The 17,718-nt window shown below is 38.1% G+C and overlaps 1 protein-coding gene across 1 annotated transcript in view; it reads right to left on the reverse strand.

The window, feature by feature from the left end:
- Window positions 1-17,562, reverse strand: part of LOC110686106 (pre-mRNA-splicing factor ATP-dependent RNA helicase DEAH10-like) — a 32,423-nt gene extending 14,861 nt beyond the window's left edge. Inside the window, exons 1-3 of the mRNA XM_021862691.1 lie at window positions 17,307-17,562; window positions 16,111-16,173; window positions 4,504-4,560 (exon numbers count right to left, since the gene is read on the reverse strand). The gene's annotated coding sequence lies outside the window, so the exon portion shown is untranslated. The remainder of the gene's footprint in view (window positions 1-4,503; window positions 4,561-16,110; window positions 16,174-17,306) is intronic.
- Window positions 17,563-17,718: the final 156 nt, after the last annotated feature.

Here is a 17,718-nt window from a genome sequence, read left to right on the forward strand (position 1 = left end):
GTTCCGGGATGAAAGACAACAATCAATTATCAATTAACCAGATTATAAAGGGCTTTCGCTACGTATTACAATCACAAAATTAACTTAGCGGTATTAAATCGCATCTCTCGAATCTTGACTTAACCATTTTTAAATTAATTCTACCCATTGAAAGTAGGCTTTAATACTAATTCTCATCTATCGAATCTCGAATCAGTATTGCATTACTCATACAATTAAACATGCGCAAATCTAATTGCATAGCATTATAACAATCAATAGGAAATCAACCCAAAACATTAACAATCAACAATAATAAATCATCCCTTCATATTAATCATGGATCCCCAAGAACCCTAGTATTAAACTAGACGTGCATAATTAAAATTAAAATAATCAAAGCAATTAAATAAAACATGATTAAAAGCAAGAATAATGGAAACTAATAATAAAACTAAATTAAAAACAATAATAATAAAAACTCATATAAAAACAATAACAAAACTAAAGCTAAAGTAAAGCAGTTATAGCGAAAAGCTATAATAAAAGCAATAAAGATTCTAACAAACTAATAAGCTAAAATAAAGAAGTAACAAAGATTAAAAGCTTAAAATAAACTTACGAAAAACAAAGAAAACGAAAAGCCAAAAGTTTGACCAAGTTACCTACGAAAAACTAGTACTTTGTAAAAAGGAATCCTCTAAAAAATCAAACTTATAAAACTAATTCTCAACAACTAACTAATAAAAGTTGCACCCTTGCTCCCCAATGTGGGTTTTTATAACCCACCAAAAAATATCAAGACCGACTTAATGGAAGCAGCTGATCAAAAGAAGCTCGCCCGATCTGGCACTGGGCTACGCGATCGGGCCCGGTCAATTCTACCTAGCTAGCAGCCGTGGGTCTGCATCTTGGATTGTAACTAAGGCTTTATATGAAACGGCCCAATTTCTTCTACTCGTACTTGGTCCATTGATTCGTAATAATAATTTCAACCTCCCTCTTCTTTAATTGAGCCCTTATTCACCAAACTAAATTACTCTAGTTCGGTCTTAAGCTTCAAATATACGGTCACAAAATACGATCAAATTCCAATATCTTCATAGTGGCTCAATAAGCTCGGGAATTATCATAATTCTACAAATTCCTACAAAATAATACCAACTCTACAAAAAACACTAGGAAACGTATATTAGTAATAAAAATAGCTCTGTAGAGCTCAAATATGATCGTGGGACGGGGAATAAAAAAAAATATATATATATATATATATATAATAGACTCATCACCCGGCTCTCCACCCCCTTCTTTTATTCTCGTTGTCGTGCTATTCTCTCCGACGGTTTGTTCTGCTTGTGTGTGTTCTTTGTGAAGTTGTTAGCCAACTCCCTTATCGCTTTCGGTTTTTTTTAGAAGTTTCATTACGGACTACCGGAGATTACTTAGTGCCCTTATGCATATTCATTTGAACTATGATTATGATGAAAGCATTGTCAATTTTGCTAAAAATAATTGCCCCCCGGAACTTCCTCAATCAAGCAAAGACTTTAAAAGAGGAGGGAAAAGTTCACTTCAAGCAAGATGAAGTCGTTGCTGGGGCTAAGTATGATATAGGGCTGAAACTCCTGTGTTTTGTACTACCAAGAGATGAAGATGATTGTGTTTTTCTAAGGAATCTTGCCATATCCCTTGAGCTAAACCTCGCAGCTTGTGCCTTAAAAGTTCGGTTTTTTTTTAACAAACTAAGGAGCTCTACTCACTAGGCATTATTCTTGATGATAACAACACTAAAGCACTCTACAGAAGGGCTTTAGCCGAAATCAAGCTCTACCAACTTGAAAAGGCTTTTGAAGACCTTGGCAAAGCAATCAAGGCTGAGCCTAATAACCAGGACATCCGCTGACATCCGCCGTGAAATGGAGAAGATGGAGGGTCTTAGAAGTAAACTAGCAAGCTCAAGGGCAAGAGAGGCATTAACAGGCCATCTTCAACAAAAAGGGGAAGATTAGTAAGTCAGATGTCAGCCTAGAATCTAACAAGTTGTCTAGTAGTGACATTCAGAGTGATGTTACGGAATTACCCACCTAATTAGACGCGCTAGTGAAATGGTGGTACAAAACCTTATCCCATTAGTAACTGTAACTCCTTCTTTGGAAAAAGGAGATAACGAAGCTACCAGCTACCCAATCAACTAGGATTCTAGGCATGCTAAGGACAAGGGACCGAGGAAAATCCATATTTTCTCAACAGATTGAGAAGTAATGGGTCTCTTAAGATTTCAGATGCGTCTTACTCGGACATGAGTTAAGGGAAAACCTTGAGTTTCTTCAAACATTCTGCTGCTTCATGGATGACTGTACGACTGAAGGAACATATCATCCAAGATGGGCATCCTGATTCTCACAAGGCTAAGGAATCCAAAGTCTTTGAAACCTTGTTCATGCCCATTATAATGGTGGGGCCGGAAAAGAGGGATCGTGTCAAGAGGAGCCTAAAGAAAAAGGCTAAGCGATCTCTGGGCACCACCGTGGTCAACCATATTGTTGGAATACCTAAGAGCAACACCGCTGCCGATGAGAAGTTAGAAGATCATATATCTACTGGCCTAGCTTCTAGCAGTAATGACGGTTCAAATATCAAGGAGGGGAGTGAGGCTCCTACGAGAGATTTAACTACCATTGATATTGCTGAAGTGGAATTCGTAGGTTCTAATGAGGAAGACCCCATGATTTTTGAACTTGAACAAGTACAGTCATCTTCTCCACACCCTACCTTCACGTTCTCTACCGCGTCGAGGAAGCATGGAAGACCAATCAGGTTAAAGGCAAAAAACAAGAAGGTAAAAGGTGTTACAAGTTTTACTTTTGCAGGACCAAGAAACGCAAGGGAACAAGTTTGGAACACCCTATTGTTTCTGGTTTTTTGCGAGATGTCCTACGGGAGAGTTACGTCACCAAGATTGGCTCCTCGCTCGGCTGCACCAACAACAAACGGAAGCTCCGGTTTTTCTATAACACCCTAGAAATCCCTTTCCTTAAAAATATCTATTTTCCCCTTCTTAAAATACAAAATAGGAAAATCTAAGACATTATTGCCATCGTGAAAACGGCTAAGGCAATTATCAAAGACACACACAAAAGACTGACTTTAAAACCATTCAAAACAAGTCAACTCAAAAGTGAAACCAAATGAAAGTAAAGTCAAACCAAAGTTAAGCAAAGTCAAACAAAGTCAACCTACAACTTGGAACCATTAGGCCCTTAAAACCAAACAATACTGAAAACCTTTACGTTAGTCTCATGAGCATAATAAAATAAATAATATTCAAAGCAAAAACAACACATCATATTCCTATGGAAACTAAGCATGATTCGCTCTTCACTTATGCCCACCATGAAAATGTTTCATCACTTGAAAAACTTATCTCTACTTGTCCCCACTACTCGCCATTAGAAATGGGTCGTTGTAGGGCCAAGGTAAAGACAAGGCCAAACAAACATACAACACACAATCAGCAATGCTGAGTACATAAGCGTAATAAAACACAGTAGCATGCTTTCATCCTATCATCACACAACTTACCTTGTTACACCTATAAACAAGCATACAAGACATTCAACACTTAACTAGACAAATACCAATGTCCATTTAATTTGATTACGCATCGAACATATTTCCAACCAAATCCTTGCCCCAAATAAATTGAGGTAAACTACATCGGGAGCTAACCGGGTAGGCAAATGCCACATGAAGTGACTGGACGTCTTGCGCATAAAATAAATAAAAAGGAAAATACAGCGTCTTGTACTCCTAGTAGAAGTTATGGTCAAATATAAAGTCGCATAACTCCCCCCATATGTTCATACTCGAGGTATATACGTTCCAAGAGTTTTGGTGCGTAATCTCTTTCACTTTACGTTATTTACATATTATTAGACTTGGTGATGACTCTCAACCATAACACAATCCAACATTACAATCATTCAAGCAACCGAACATACCAATTTAAATTTTTTAATAATTAGTGACCACATAACTTTTAATAGTTGAACTCTTTTTAATCTACCTCGGTGTCAAAGACACCTTAAACGCATAATGCGCCGCAAATCCTATCCCTCGTTGTTATAAACACCTTAAGTGCACATAGACACCGCAATATAATCAATTCCTATGTACTAAGACACTTGATAGCTCAATTCCAATGCTTAAAGCATCAATAAAAATTATATGAACCATAATAAAATTTCCTTTTTCATATTCCAAACCAAATTAAACCTTTAGTTTAACCAAACACACCTTCAATTATGCTAATAATAAAAGTGTGGTTCATATCCAACATGCCAACATATCTAATTTTAATCATCACCAATTCATCATAAATAATTCATACATCACAAATCATTCACCAACATCAATCATACAACAAATTCCAACCAACACCTATCATGATACTACTTGGAATTAATTTATCAAAATCTAGCATGCTTCCACATATTCAAATAATTACCAAGTACGCAAACGTACCTTGAATATGATCTCAAAATCGCCATGACTAAATAACATCACTCACTTGGAAAACTCCTACAATCCAAAATTACAAAGAGGCATTAATACCTATTCAATATAAATTTCCAACAATATATACACTCTTTAAATCACTCATAAACCCTCCAAAATAAAGCTGAAATTTAATTTAAAACCCTTACTTTTATTCCCAATTAATGGGTAATTAAAAATCCTTTCAAGAAACTTAATTGTAGCTTATATACAAAAATTCCAGCTTTATTAAATCATCTTAAATTGCTGTAATTATGTTTTAAAACACCTATTTCAATAATTTAAATCACCCATAAACAATTTTCATCAATATACATAAACTTAGTAACCTAGGGTTTGTAATTTGGGGCTTTTTAATTCAAAACCAAATCTAAAATACATCATACTTAAAATAAAACATCATAAAGTTCATCACAAAACTCAAAATCAATATTAAATCAGAGCTAGGTTAGGATTAAAAACAAAAAAGAATTTTTTTTTTGTTCAAACACCAAAAGCCACGACACCACAGCAAGGCTGTTACCGCGCGCCTGCTGGTGGTGCCACTGCTGTCGCCGACGTTCGCTGGTGGCTGCGGCGGTGGTTGGAGGCGTGTGGTGGTGGCCGGCGTGTGGTGCGAAGAAAATAAAGGGAAGGGGGAAAATAAGAGAAAAAGAGAGAAAATAAGAGGAGAGAGAGAGAAAGAGAAAGTTACCTATGGGTATTCTCCACCTTGGGCAACGTTCAATTTGCCCATGTGATGGGTATTTATACCCCCTCTCTAGACCTTCCTACTTAAATTCCCCTTTCTACCCTTAATGATCCCTTCTCCTTTTTTTTTTTTGTTTTTTTTTTTTTGGGTAAATTCCTCTATTCAAACTAGTATCTTGACTTTCCTTAAATACCATTGACTTTAAAATTTCCTTTTATAAAATAATATGCCCCAAAATTTCCAAATCATGAAATAATATATTTTCAAGAATGTTAAATAATTAAAAATAAACTTTTAATTAAAATAATTCTTTTTAAATTAATGAAATACCATAAATAATTCATTTCGAATTATTTAAATACTTTAAGAAATACTTATTTAATTTAAAATACGTATAAAAATAAGGGGTATTACATGTTCGGAGTTCCGCCTCCAACGATCAAGTTAGTACATGTACGGAGAGTAGAATGCGGAATGTAAGTAGATCTTCTCGGATCCCGAGATCAAGTGATTTCTCTGTGGTAAGAGAAAAATAAATTATGTAATAAATGAATGTGTCTCCAAAATGGGGTAAATGTCCCTATTTATAGGGCATTGGGAATAGTGCCCTTATGTAGGTCACTTGACCTAGATTTGGTGGGCTGCGCCATTTTACGGCGCCTCGGGAAATGGGCCTTGAAGGCCGCCTTTCCTTTACTATTTGCTTGCCACGTGTCATGTCTGGGTAGGTTCACTTTGGACTCTTCCTAGGGTGACATGTGTCACGCTCTTATTAGTCCACATCGTTGGGTAAAAATACCCAAATCATTTGCCCCTCACAGAGGCGACATGGCGCGCCACGTGGCGCCTGTGACATTTGTCACGTATGCAATGGTGACAAGTATTTTAACTGTTCACCTTTTGGAGTAAATTTCGGAATTGCCTTTGAAATTTTACCGCATTTGAGAGAGACAATACCTTCATTTAAAAGGTAACCGGTTGTTTTTCTCTCTCCTTTCTATTTATTTACCGCATGTGTTTGTTTTTCTTTGCTTTTGAAAATGGTTTCACAAACACACACGACACGGCCTAGAATAACGATCAGCCGGTCACCTGTGACGGCTGAGTCTAGGACTAGGAGTGTCGGATGCCCTTTCTTGGACTCCACCCCTCGAACATCCCCGATTCGACCGTCTCTGTGTCTGTGCAGGACACTATGGTCGGAACGAAGAAAACGTCCAAATAGCAAAATGAGGACGGCTCCTTTAGGAGTTTAGGGTGCCAGTTAGTAAGGTCTTTGACCACCCGCCCAGCTCTACAAGTACACCAGGCGACTCCATTTTAAGAGAGTTGGGGAGGAGTCGGGGAGCAGTACCTCTGGCTCTGTCCACGGGTCACCCCGTTCAAATGATAGTTCAGGCGGCTTTGAAGCTAGATCAGGGTCGTCTTCATCAAATAAGGAGACTGAAGGCTCCGAAGCATAGTCTTCGCCACCTGCTGATAAGTCTATTTTATATATATTTATTCCCCGTCCCAATGGTCATAATTGTGTTTATTTGAGCTCTACGGAGCTATTTTTATTACTAATATACGTTTCTAGTGTTTTTGTAGAGTTGGTATTATTTTGTAGGAATTTGCAAAATTATGATAATTCCCGAGCTTATTGGCCACTACAACGATATTGGAGTCGGATCGTATTTTATGACCGTATATACGAAGCCCAAGATTGAGCTAATTAAATTTGGTTCGGTGATTAAGGGCTCGGTTCGTTTGGAATACTAATTTTATTACAAGTTCAATACTTGGATATCAAGAAGAAGGAAATTATGGACCAAGTAATAAGGCCACGGATCAAAACGCAGCTTCAGTTATAAGCCCAAGTGGAAAGGTCCAATTTCACAAAGAAGTCAGCTGGGCGAGTTTAAGCCTGCATGTTCTTTGCTTCATTAGTGGGCTTTGTTGTAAAGCCCATTAGACCTCTATTTAGTCGGTGGACTTATTTAGCTTAGGATTTTTTTTTTTTTTTTTTTTTTTATAAATAGTGGTAGTACGTAATGGGGGTAGGGGGGTAGTCCGTAGGTTTTAGTTTTACAGCAGCTTTTCATTAAAACTAAGGAAATTTTGTATAAAACCACCTTTTTAAAACTTGTTTTTGTAAAAAACCACCTTTTAAAAAAAATGTTGTGAAAGACCACCTCGTTTAAAAATTTTGTTGCAAAATAACACCACTTGCCGGAAAATTGCCTTTGACCATTAAATTTCGGCATTGACTTTTAATTACCCAATTTTTTTATTTTTATTTTTTTATTTTTTACATTTATTCTTTGAATTTCTTTGAAGAATAAATGGAAAAATAAAATAAAATTGGGTAATTAAAAGTCACGTGCTTCGCGTGTGACTGGGTCAACGCCGGAATTTAATGGTCAACGACAACTTTCCGGCAAGTGGTGTTATTTTGCAACAAAATTTTTAAACAAGATGGTTTTTCACAACATTTTTTTAAAAGGTGGTTTTTTACAACAAGAAGTTTTAAAAAGGTGGTTTTATACAAAACTAAGGTAGTTTTGTTTTGTTTTCTTTTAGGCAGCTTATTTTGTTCGCTTTTCGTCAATTTCGTCTTCATGCAAGAATATTAGTTGATTTCTTTTAGTTTGATTACATTATTGTTTTCTTTAAGTTTTTTTATCGTTATTTTCTTTAATTTCTTGTTCTTGTTAATCCTTATGCTTAATTTAAATGCTTTGTTTAATTTAGATTTAATTATGTGCGAGTAGTTTATTTCTAGGGTTGTGGGGATCCATAAATAATACGAAGGGGTAATTTATTATTGTTGATTATTGATGATTGATTGATTTCCTATTGATTGATTTAAATACTATGCAATTAGATTTGGCCAGGTTTAATTGTATGAGTTATGCAATATTGATTCGAGATGAGAATTAATGTTTAGGTTTAGTTTCAATAGGCATGTTAATCTATAAATGGTTAGGTCAAGATTCAAGAGATGCGATTTAATACCGGTAGATTAATTTTGTGATTATAATACGTAGCGAAAGCCCTTTATAATCTGATTAATTCATGCATTGATGATTGATTGTTGTGTTTTACCTTGGAGTATTATTTATTGGTGAACCTATACCCGAGACCTTTTATTATTGATTATTCCCTTATTTAATTTGCTTAGTTTAATTGTTAGTTTAATTCCCACAATACAAATTGGTTACTTGATAATTTAGATTATAATAATTGATTAGGAATAAAAGAACATTGTTTCCCTGTAGATTCGACCCTACTTCCCTATCTACTTTAGTTAGAGTAGCTGGGACCAGATCCTTGAGACGGGTCTTTTCAAGGTCACTACCCGGCCTGTGGAGGGGAAGAAATGAAAAGAAATAGTCCCCCACAACTACATTCCCAACTTTGAATGGCTAGCTGATGGAACCTACTTGGCTACTTGCGGCCTTAATACCGAGAAGCTTAGAGGTAGACGATTGAATGGGTTTTTAACTGCAATTTTTTTTTTTTGTCATGACATCATGCCTCTCTTCTTGTTTTGTGTTACTAACATTCGGCTTTGTGTTGCACAACCAAAGGCCAAAGTAATGGAACACCTGTCTACCTCTAAGAAGCCTGCCGCCAACTCTGCCACCTACTACCGCCAAATAAATAAGCGGAAGGCGGATGAGTTCAAGAAGGATCAGCTGGCCCACGTAAGAATGCCTCTTATGTTCATTCTTAGTATAAGAATTGCTTAATCCGCTTACTTGCTTAATCTGCCTGCTACTAACATACTTGGGTTGTTTTTTACAGGAGGGCCTGAACAAGCCGCCCGTGCTCCATCAACCAAGTCAGAAGCTGCAAAAGAAGACAGTTTACGACTTCAAAGCTCTTGGCAAGTCTAGGAAGCACGTGGCACATAAGCCCCGCCCGTTTGCTCAGGCAAAGAACGAATCTCATCCCTCTACTACAGGCAAGTCTCCAGCCTCCCTAGAAGCATTAAAGAAGTCGGACGCCCAGAAGGCGTCGAAGGGTGGCCAGCCACCCACCGCTGCTACTGGCTCAGCAACAGCACGTGGGAGCAAGCGCCCCATAGAGCAGGAGGCTGATATTGCCAAAGGTATCTCTGCCTTTAACCCCTTGTCTTACCCTTGTAGGGTTTAGTCATATCAGTAGACGACTAGTAGCTTAGGCGGCTCTCGGTCTGTTGGTATAGATTATGTCAGCTACTTAAGGGATTTTGATTGTGTAGATTTTAGCCAGAGGCCGGATATTCAGCAGTTCGCAAAGAACATGCTCAAAGTCGTCTCCCTTGTTGAAAGGGACTCTGACCGAGGGGTCGAGACCCTCAACTTCGACACCATCTTGGCTCTGCTGGCTGAGAGGTATTCTGACGACACCACTATGCGAAATAATTATATGAATGAGAACCTTTCTGGAGTGATGCATTTCAAAATAGGTAACATAAAGCCTTTTTTGAAAAGTTCTCCATTGCAAATCTCGAAGTTGGTCACACATTTTTTCATTGCAACCATTTCTGGAATGTATCTAGTAAAGTGTCGTCTAACAGATAGGCCCGGATGCCGTCCATCCAGTTTGAACTTCGGTCAAGTATTCCAAAGGGATTTTCAACGATACTTCGTTTTTCCATCACTTCTTTAAAGATTGACCAAGGTGTATCAATGATGCCAGTTTTGGGCTGAGCATCCCCCTGATTGTTTTCTGACCGAGGCACTTGACTTAAGTGGAATTCATCAAGTGTCTCTTAATCACCTGCAAGTATTTGATCATAGCCGGATGGGTGGCCTCATAGTCACCATGGTATTGGCTAATAACCAATTGTGAATCAAAGCAGGCGTCAATTTTCTTAGCCCCTACCGCCTTACACATGCGTATATCGGCTAGCATAGCTTCATACTCGACTTTGTTGTTTAAGGCTTGAAACTTGAATTATAGTGCATATTCATATTTGTCCTCTTCAGGAGACTGACATATAATTCCTACACCACAACCGTTCATGGTAGAGCTCCCGTTTACATACACTTTCCAAACTTGATCAAGATTTTCCGGCTTAACCGGCCGTGTCATTTCAACAATGAAGTTGGCGAACGCCAGACTTTTCACTGCTTTCCTTGGTTCAAAAGTGATTTCAAGGCTCTGCATTTCGATAGCCCATTTGAGCATTCGGCCGAATAACTCTAAAGTTGTCATTGGCCGCTTGAGGGGTTGGTCTGTATAGACCACCACCGGATGTGCTAAGAAGTATGGTTTTAACTTCTTAACCGCCATGAATAGGGCGAGACCAAATTTCTCAACCATTGAGTACCGGAGTTCTACATTTTGAAGAGCATGGCTAACGAAATAGACCGGAAGGTGGTTGTCGTCTTTCTCAGCAAGGAGAACAGTACTGAGAACAGTACTGAGAGCATGATTTGAGACGGCCAGGTACATGTAGAGCGTCTCCTTGGGCAAAGGGCTTAAAATCCTTGGCAAGGAGTACAAATGTTCTTTTAATTTCTGGAATGCCGCCTCAGCATCATCTCCCCATTCAAACACGGTCTTCTTTCTGATTGCTTGGAAAAAATAGAGGCACTTATCACCTGACCGACTGAAGAATCTCCCCAAAGCCGCCAGACAACCGGTTAACTTCTGAACTTCTCTAACAGTGCGAGGTGACTTCATGTCAATGACCATCTGTATCTTCTTTGGGATTGCCTCTATCCCCCTTTAATCAATCAAAAACACACTTCTTGGGATTGAGCATGACCTCGTGCCGCCTGAGTGTGGTGAAGGTTTCTCGAAGGTCAGCAAGATGATCCGCCTGTAGCTTGAACTTCACTATCATATCATCAATGTACGCCTTTACATTCCTACCAATTTGATTAATGAAGACCGTATTAATCATTCGTTGGAAAGTAGCAGGCGCATTTTTCAAGCCAAACGACATCACAGTATAACATAATTACCCCTGATCAGTGACGAATGTCGTCTTCTCTTGATCTTTCTTCCACAGGAGTATCTGGTGAAAGCTTGAATAGGCATCCATAGAGTTCATCATGGCATGTCCGATTGTAGAGTCGACCAGACTGTCGATCTTTGGAAGCGGACAACTGTCCTTTGGAGGACATGCCTTGTTCAGATCAGTGTAGTCAACACACATGTGTCAGGTCCTATTCGGCTTTTTCACAAGATCTGTGTAGTCAACACACATGCGCCAGGTCCCAATCTAGGAAGTGACATTGTCGAATGAACCCGACGTCTAACAGCTTCTCAATCTCGGTGACTGCCGCCTGACTTCTCTCCTCACCGTGATTTCTTTTCTTTTGCCTGATAGGCTTCTTCATTGGGTCAACGACAAGTTTGTGGACAGCAAGATCCGGGCTGATGCCAAGCATCAATCTCTTCTACTTCAAAGGCAAAAATTGTTAGGATTTACAGTGATTTCACTAAGAAAACACTAATAAAAATGTGTGGGAACAAAACCTAAAATATATGATTACAAAATAATTGTAAATATCAAATACAACACAATGTATTTCAATCAAGTATAATAAAACTCTAAGAAAATACTGAAATTTACAAAGACTACACTAAGGTGAAGTTGATCAAAATTGCTTTTCCTCCAAGCCAAGAACAACCAACATGAACATGAGAATCCCGATGTCCCGTAAGACTAGTTCCTTGATACACTGTCAAAGACGTGTATACACTTTCCTAAAGTGGTTTATTTCCCCCACACGGTTCTTGGGTTAAACCGAAAATCCTCTTTGAGATACAATTGACAACAAATTTCGTTCTTAGTACTAGAACCGAAATACAATGAATAATTCACTATGAAGGCTAAATTTCAAGAGTTTTTCTCACAAAAGTTTGCAAGAAGATTGAGAGAAAAATGTAGAGAATACTATTGGGAAGAAAATCAGTCTCTGGAAACTATATATTCTTCGATAAAACGAAAGAAATTTTAAAATAGAGAAAATAACCGCACACAACGGGCTAAAAACCGAGGAGGCGCGGGCGCGCCACCCAACACCGCACGGGCGCACCAAGACCGACGCGGGCGCGTCCCTCTACAACCTATTTTTGCTTCTGAATCTAGAAGGGTACGCGGTTTATGCGCCAGCAGCATGACGCGCGGGCGCGCCATTTTGATTTCTCAAAATCACTTTTGGATCCAAAATAGTCTGCGGTTTATGCGCGATCTTAGCGCGGGCGTGCTAAGCAGCGACACACGCGCGACCTCAGCGCGGGCGCGCTAAGCAGCGACCCTAGATCATTTGAAATAAATCAAATGATCCTAATTCTCTCATACACTCTAAATTATCCAACAAAAATGTCCTTGAATTCCTTCAACAGATTGTGCATACCTGCCCCTAACTTTGCAAAAGCAACTGTCCCCACCTTTACAGTTCGTTCCGAACGTGTGTCATCTAGAACGATGTTAATATGTTCACCAGCCGGCTGGGGACAGAGTTCATCTAACCATTCCCCGGTCAGTGATTGCTATTGCTTCTTTTTCTTGACAATCACTGGCTGGTCGGCCTTTCTCTTTTTGCCGCCTACTGGTGGGGCAGACTCAGGTTCCTTGACATCGTCAAGGTTTATTGGCTCCACGTCCCCGGCCAACTGCCATAGGCTTGATGTTTGAGAGATAGCACTCCTGAGCCGTCTTCTGATCTCCATTCAAGGAGCCAACAAAGCCGTCATCCTTCTCAAATTTTAGCAGCATGAGGGAGGGAATAATGACGGCCTTGGATTTGTTCGGAGTCGGATGGCCGAGGATATGATTATAGACAATCAGCTTTTCTAGACCAAGAACCGAACGACCATGTGGCGCCCCTCTCCCTTCTCTCCCAGCCGGATGGGTAGACCAATGCGACCAACTGGGTACACAACTCCACCACTAAAACCAACTAAGGGGTGAGTTACCTTGTGCAGGCTGCCTGGCTTGTACTTTAGCTTTGACATACAACATGATGTCAGACGAACTGTTGGTATCAACAAGGATCTGGCCAACCCTTTGGTTAGCCACCTTGCATTTGATGACTATTCGGTCGTCATGCGGCCGGTGGACTTCGTCGTGGTCCTTCTCAGAGATTACGAACTCAAGAAAAGTGTCGGCAGATGTCTGACCCTAATCGACTGAGCTGAAATTCATCTATCTAACATGGTCCTTAGTGCCTCTAATAGGTGGACCGCCGGAGGCAAAGTCGTTTGCAATTGTAGATCATGTCCGGATCTGTGTCCGAACCACTATCAGCCTTTGCTAACTTTTTAGACGGCTACGTAGGGTCCATCTTCAAGGTCACCTTGGATTTGAGAATGTAAGATTTCAGCACACCTTTATCAGCCAATCTATTCAGCAACCGCTTGAGGCTATAACAGTCCTCATGGAAGTGAAAATACTTGTCCTTGTTCTGGTTTTTTGCCGGACCTTTCATCGCCGAGGGCCTCTCAAGTACCACCCAGTCTTTGTTAAACTTATACCTGGGGACGTACGGTTTAAACTCTTTCCTTTTCTTTTTTAACGTCTCATCAGGGTCATCAACCGCCCAAACCTCTTTTCTCTTCTTTCTCTCTTCAGCTTTTTGAGCTGGCTGATCTTGCCGACTCCTTTTTGTTTGTCATACTTCTTTGAGTCCGATGGAGGAGCAGAGCTCAATCGCTTGCACATAGGCTTCTGCCTCCCTCAGCGCCTTCTAAAAAGTGAAGATTTTCTTCTGGATAAGGTCAAACTTAAAAATCGACCCATCCTTCAGACCCTTCAAAAAGTCTGTAAAAGCAACTTCGTCAGACAGTCCTTGGATTTGGATTCTCAGCAGATTGAACCGTCTGACATATGAACAGAGCCCCTATCTGTCTCCCTGAACAATCGTGCCCAAGTCGATGCTTGTCTTATTGGCAAGTATGTTCATGAAAAAGTTATATGCGAATAGGAACGCAAGCGTCCTGAAATTGTTTATGCACCTAGGTTGTCGAACCACTATTGGGCAATGCCCTTCAGTGTAGCTGGGAAGCATCTACACCATGCGACATCATCCAACCCCTGTAGACACATGAGGTTGGTGTAGGCCATCCAGTGGTCTTCATGGTGGTAGGTCCATTTTGGACTCTTCCTAGGGTGACACGTGTCAAGCTCTTTTTGGTCCACGTGGCTAGGGTAAAAATACCCAAATCACTATGACTAGTACCAGCGATAGATCCCCTCAGTCCTCTATTTGCATTGTCTAGAAGTTTCACAACATTTGTACCCCTAATCCCAACTTTAGTTCTTGTATTCGCACAACGGGAGATTGATACAATAAAAACCTCTGGTAAAATGCCTGTCGGGCCAATTCATTTGGGACCTTGCAGATCCACTCTTTTTCCTATTCAAAGATCAACCCTTTGTCTTTGTGTTTTTTTACATCGAGGAAACTGTCAAACTCAACCTCACAAGTCATAATCGGTGTGAAAAAGAAAAAATAGAAGCACTAATGTAACACCCCAACAATTCTCTCTTAAAAACCTGTAAATACCTTTAACAATTTGCAAGAGAATTACTAACGTGCTACCGCCACGTGTTCAAACGTTAAGGCTAGTTTAGAACTTGGCAGCAGAAAAACTAACTCAGTTGATAATAAATTTCAAAACCAAATTTAGTTTTACAAGTCATAACCACTAAGGCCCTTATTCAAAACCCAATAAAAGTAGTAAATAAATCAAACCAAAGTTTAATTAAATCCAAACTTATGAGATGAAATATACTGTTGAAACATCCAACACTCCACTCAAAATCCCACCACCTTGATGCAAGTTCTGATTATGTACAAACCTGTGATTAATCTACTCCCCAATATTACAAGTGTAAAAATTGGATCATTACAGGGTCATTGAAAAGGCAAAGGCCATGACCAGGAAAGAGACGCACAAAAGCACGCAATCAGCAACGCTGAGTACATTCAAACTACGAATTATAACAAAGAATCCCTAAAATGTTACTAAAAACCAATCAGCACACACAATTTAATTATTGACTCAAACACACGCTTCAACTGTTAACATTACTAAAACTTCTAACAATAATTCATTTCATTACATTCATTGATTAAATTAAGCAATAGACAAAGTTGTCTCCCCATGCTCCATTTCGGAACATCAATAAAAGAAAAACCCCATGCCTCCTTTCGGAAACATCAATAAACATCTAATGGCAGACGGACGCGACTCCGTGGCCATAGCTAGTATGAGATCTCATCTAACTCCTAATAGTTTTAAAAAATATTTGAAAACAAGAGACTCGTAGATTAGACGGCCTCTAAAAAGTACACGGCTAATACCCCGTGAACCCCAACCCCCCCTGATTGTCAATACTCTAGATGTGCACAAATCCAGAGTTTTATTGCTCATGTATCTTACATTTTACGTGATTTACAAGTTTAAACTTGGTGATGACTCAATGCAAAACAATACAACCAATCATACATCAATCATTCAAACAATTCAAATTTCTAATTCAATTCTTGATTTATTAGTTACAAACAATATTATTATTTTAACTACCTCGATGTATAAACACCTTAAGTGCATAAGGCAACTCAATCCTCAACCTTGTCTCATAAGACTTTAAATCTTCCTTTACTAATTCCATTTCAATAATCGTAAAAGAGTAATATAATAATTCATTCCATATATTCTTGTACCTTTGTCTCTAAGCTCACCTTGCAAGTTATTGCATACATAATACTTACAAGAAAAATTAATACGCATTTCTCATACATGAATCAACCAATCATCACATTAATCATCAATCAAACTCACTACCAAACAATTTCAACCAATCTACAAGTTTCCCTAACATGACTCTAAGGTTTTCCAAATCCTTAAACATGCTTCTAAAGTCAAGGTTTTCGTGTTCTTCTACGTACCTTGAGTAAACGAGTTGGTTGGCCACTTTAGGGACTAAAAATCGCCTTCATCAAAGTCCTCTCCTAAACCAAACAAAAATAATTCAATCAATACCCAAGCAATATAATTTACAGCAATACTAACTTACTTTAAAACCCCTTAAACCATTGAAATAATGCTTTTAAATTGTTCCCAATAGCCAAAGTTAATAATTTAATAGTTCAACTATAAGTTTATATGTTAAAATCATGAAAATATAGCTTATAACATAAAATTCCAGCAACTTTAAAGTAAGGATTATAATCTGGAAATTTAGTTTAAGATTATAAAACAATCTCATAAACATCTCTACTTGAAATAATCATTATATAGTAGGTTAGTATGTTAAAAACCTAAAAACCCATCATAAAACCATGATTTAAAACCTTTAAAACCAAGATTAAAAATCTGAAAATTTAATTTAATAGTAGAATGTATGAATACAACAATCTAAACTTGAAATATATAATTAAAATTCAATTAGTTTCATAAAAACTCAATCAAACCTTCAAAATTCAATTGAACAACGCTTTAAAACCTTCCTTTTTACTAGAATTAAAAGCCTTTATATAGTTCTTTATGTTTCCTACACAAAAACCTTAAATTACATACTTATTCATGAATTTACAGCAAGCTTAGAGCTTTATAAAAATCTGAAAATTTATTTTAAACATTAAACCTATGTTAAAAATCAAAAACTGCTCCAAACCATATTTAGAGGCTGAATTTGGCCACGAGAAAAACACTATTTATTTTGTAAAAATTGGACGAGTTAGAATCTAAACGTGATTAAAACGTGATAAAAAAATAATTAAGAACGGAGATCAAAGTTGATTACGAAAAACTGATAATTTGTTTTTGAATTTAACATCATCAATTATCATAGTAGAATTACAATATAATCATGCTTTATTTAAATAACTTTAGCAACACGTTTTTAGGCCCTAAAACCATGAAAATCAATTTTTAAACCCTAATTTTCTTAACTAAATAAATCTGAAATTATAATGCATAAATTAAACATGATAAAACTTATAAATTTATAATCTTTTAGGATAATTAAACATCATTAAACCATAAAAATAACAATTCAAAACAAAAACTTAATAAAGATTATAACTTGAAATAATCTAACAAAGAGGAAGGAAAGAAGGAAGGAGAGAGAAGGGGTGCGAACTGGAGGTCGTGGGTGAGGTGCGATGGTCGCCGGAGTAGCGGTGGGCGCCGGTGGTAGGCTGTCGGCGGCGGCAACAGCACAGTAGCGATTTTTTTTTCTTGGTTGAATGCGTGAAACAAGAGAGTAGTAGCAGTAATATTTTGGGAGGAGAAAGGTTTATACGTGAGTAAAAGAAGGGAAAATAAGGTGCAAGGCTTTTTAAATAACAATTGGCTAAAAAGGTTTTTAATCTTAATGGAATTAAAACATCTATTTGGGCCACAATTGGATGGTTAAAAGAGGTAGGCTTAGATCACTTGAAATTGGGCTACTATTTAATAACACCATTGTCAAAAATATGGTTAGTAAGTAAGAAGAGAATTTTTAATTAAAATAGTGCTTATTAATTTAACTAATTTATATAATAAAATCG

This window comes from Chenopodium quinoa, unplaced genomic scaffold (genome assembly GCF_001683475.1).
Source record: "Chenopodium quinoa cultivar QQ74 unplaced genomic scaffold, ASM168347v1, whole genome shotgun sequence".
Lineage (NCBI taxonomy): Eukaryota > Viridiplantae > Streptophyta > Magnoliopsida > Caryophyllales > Amaranthaceae > Chenopodium > Chenopodium quinoa.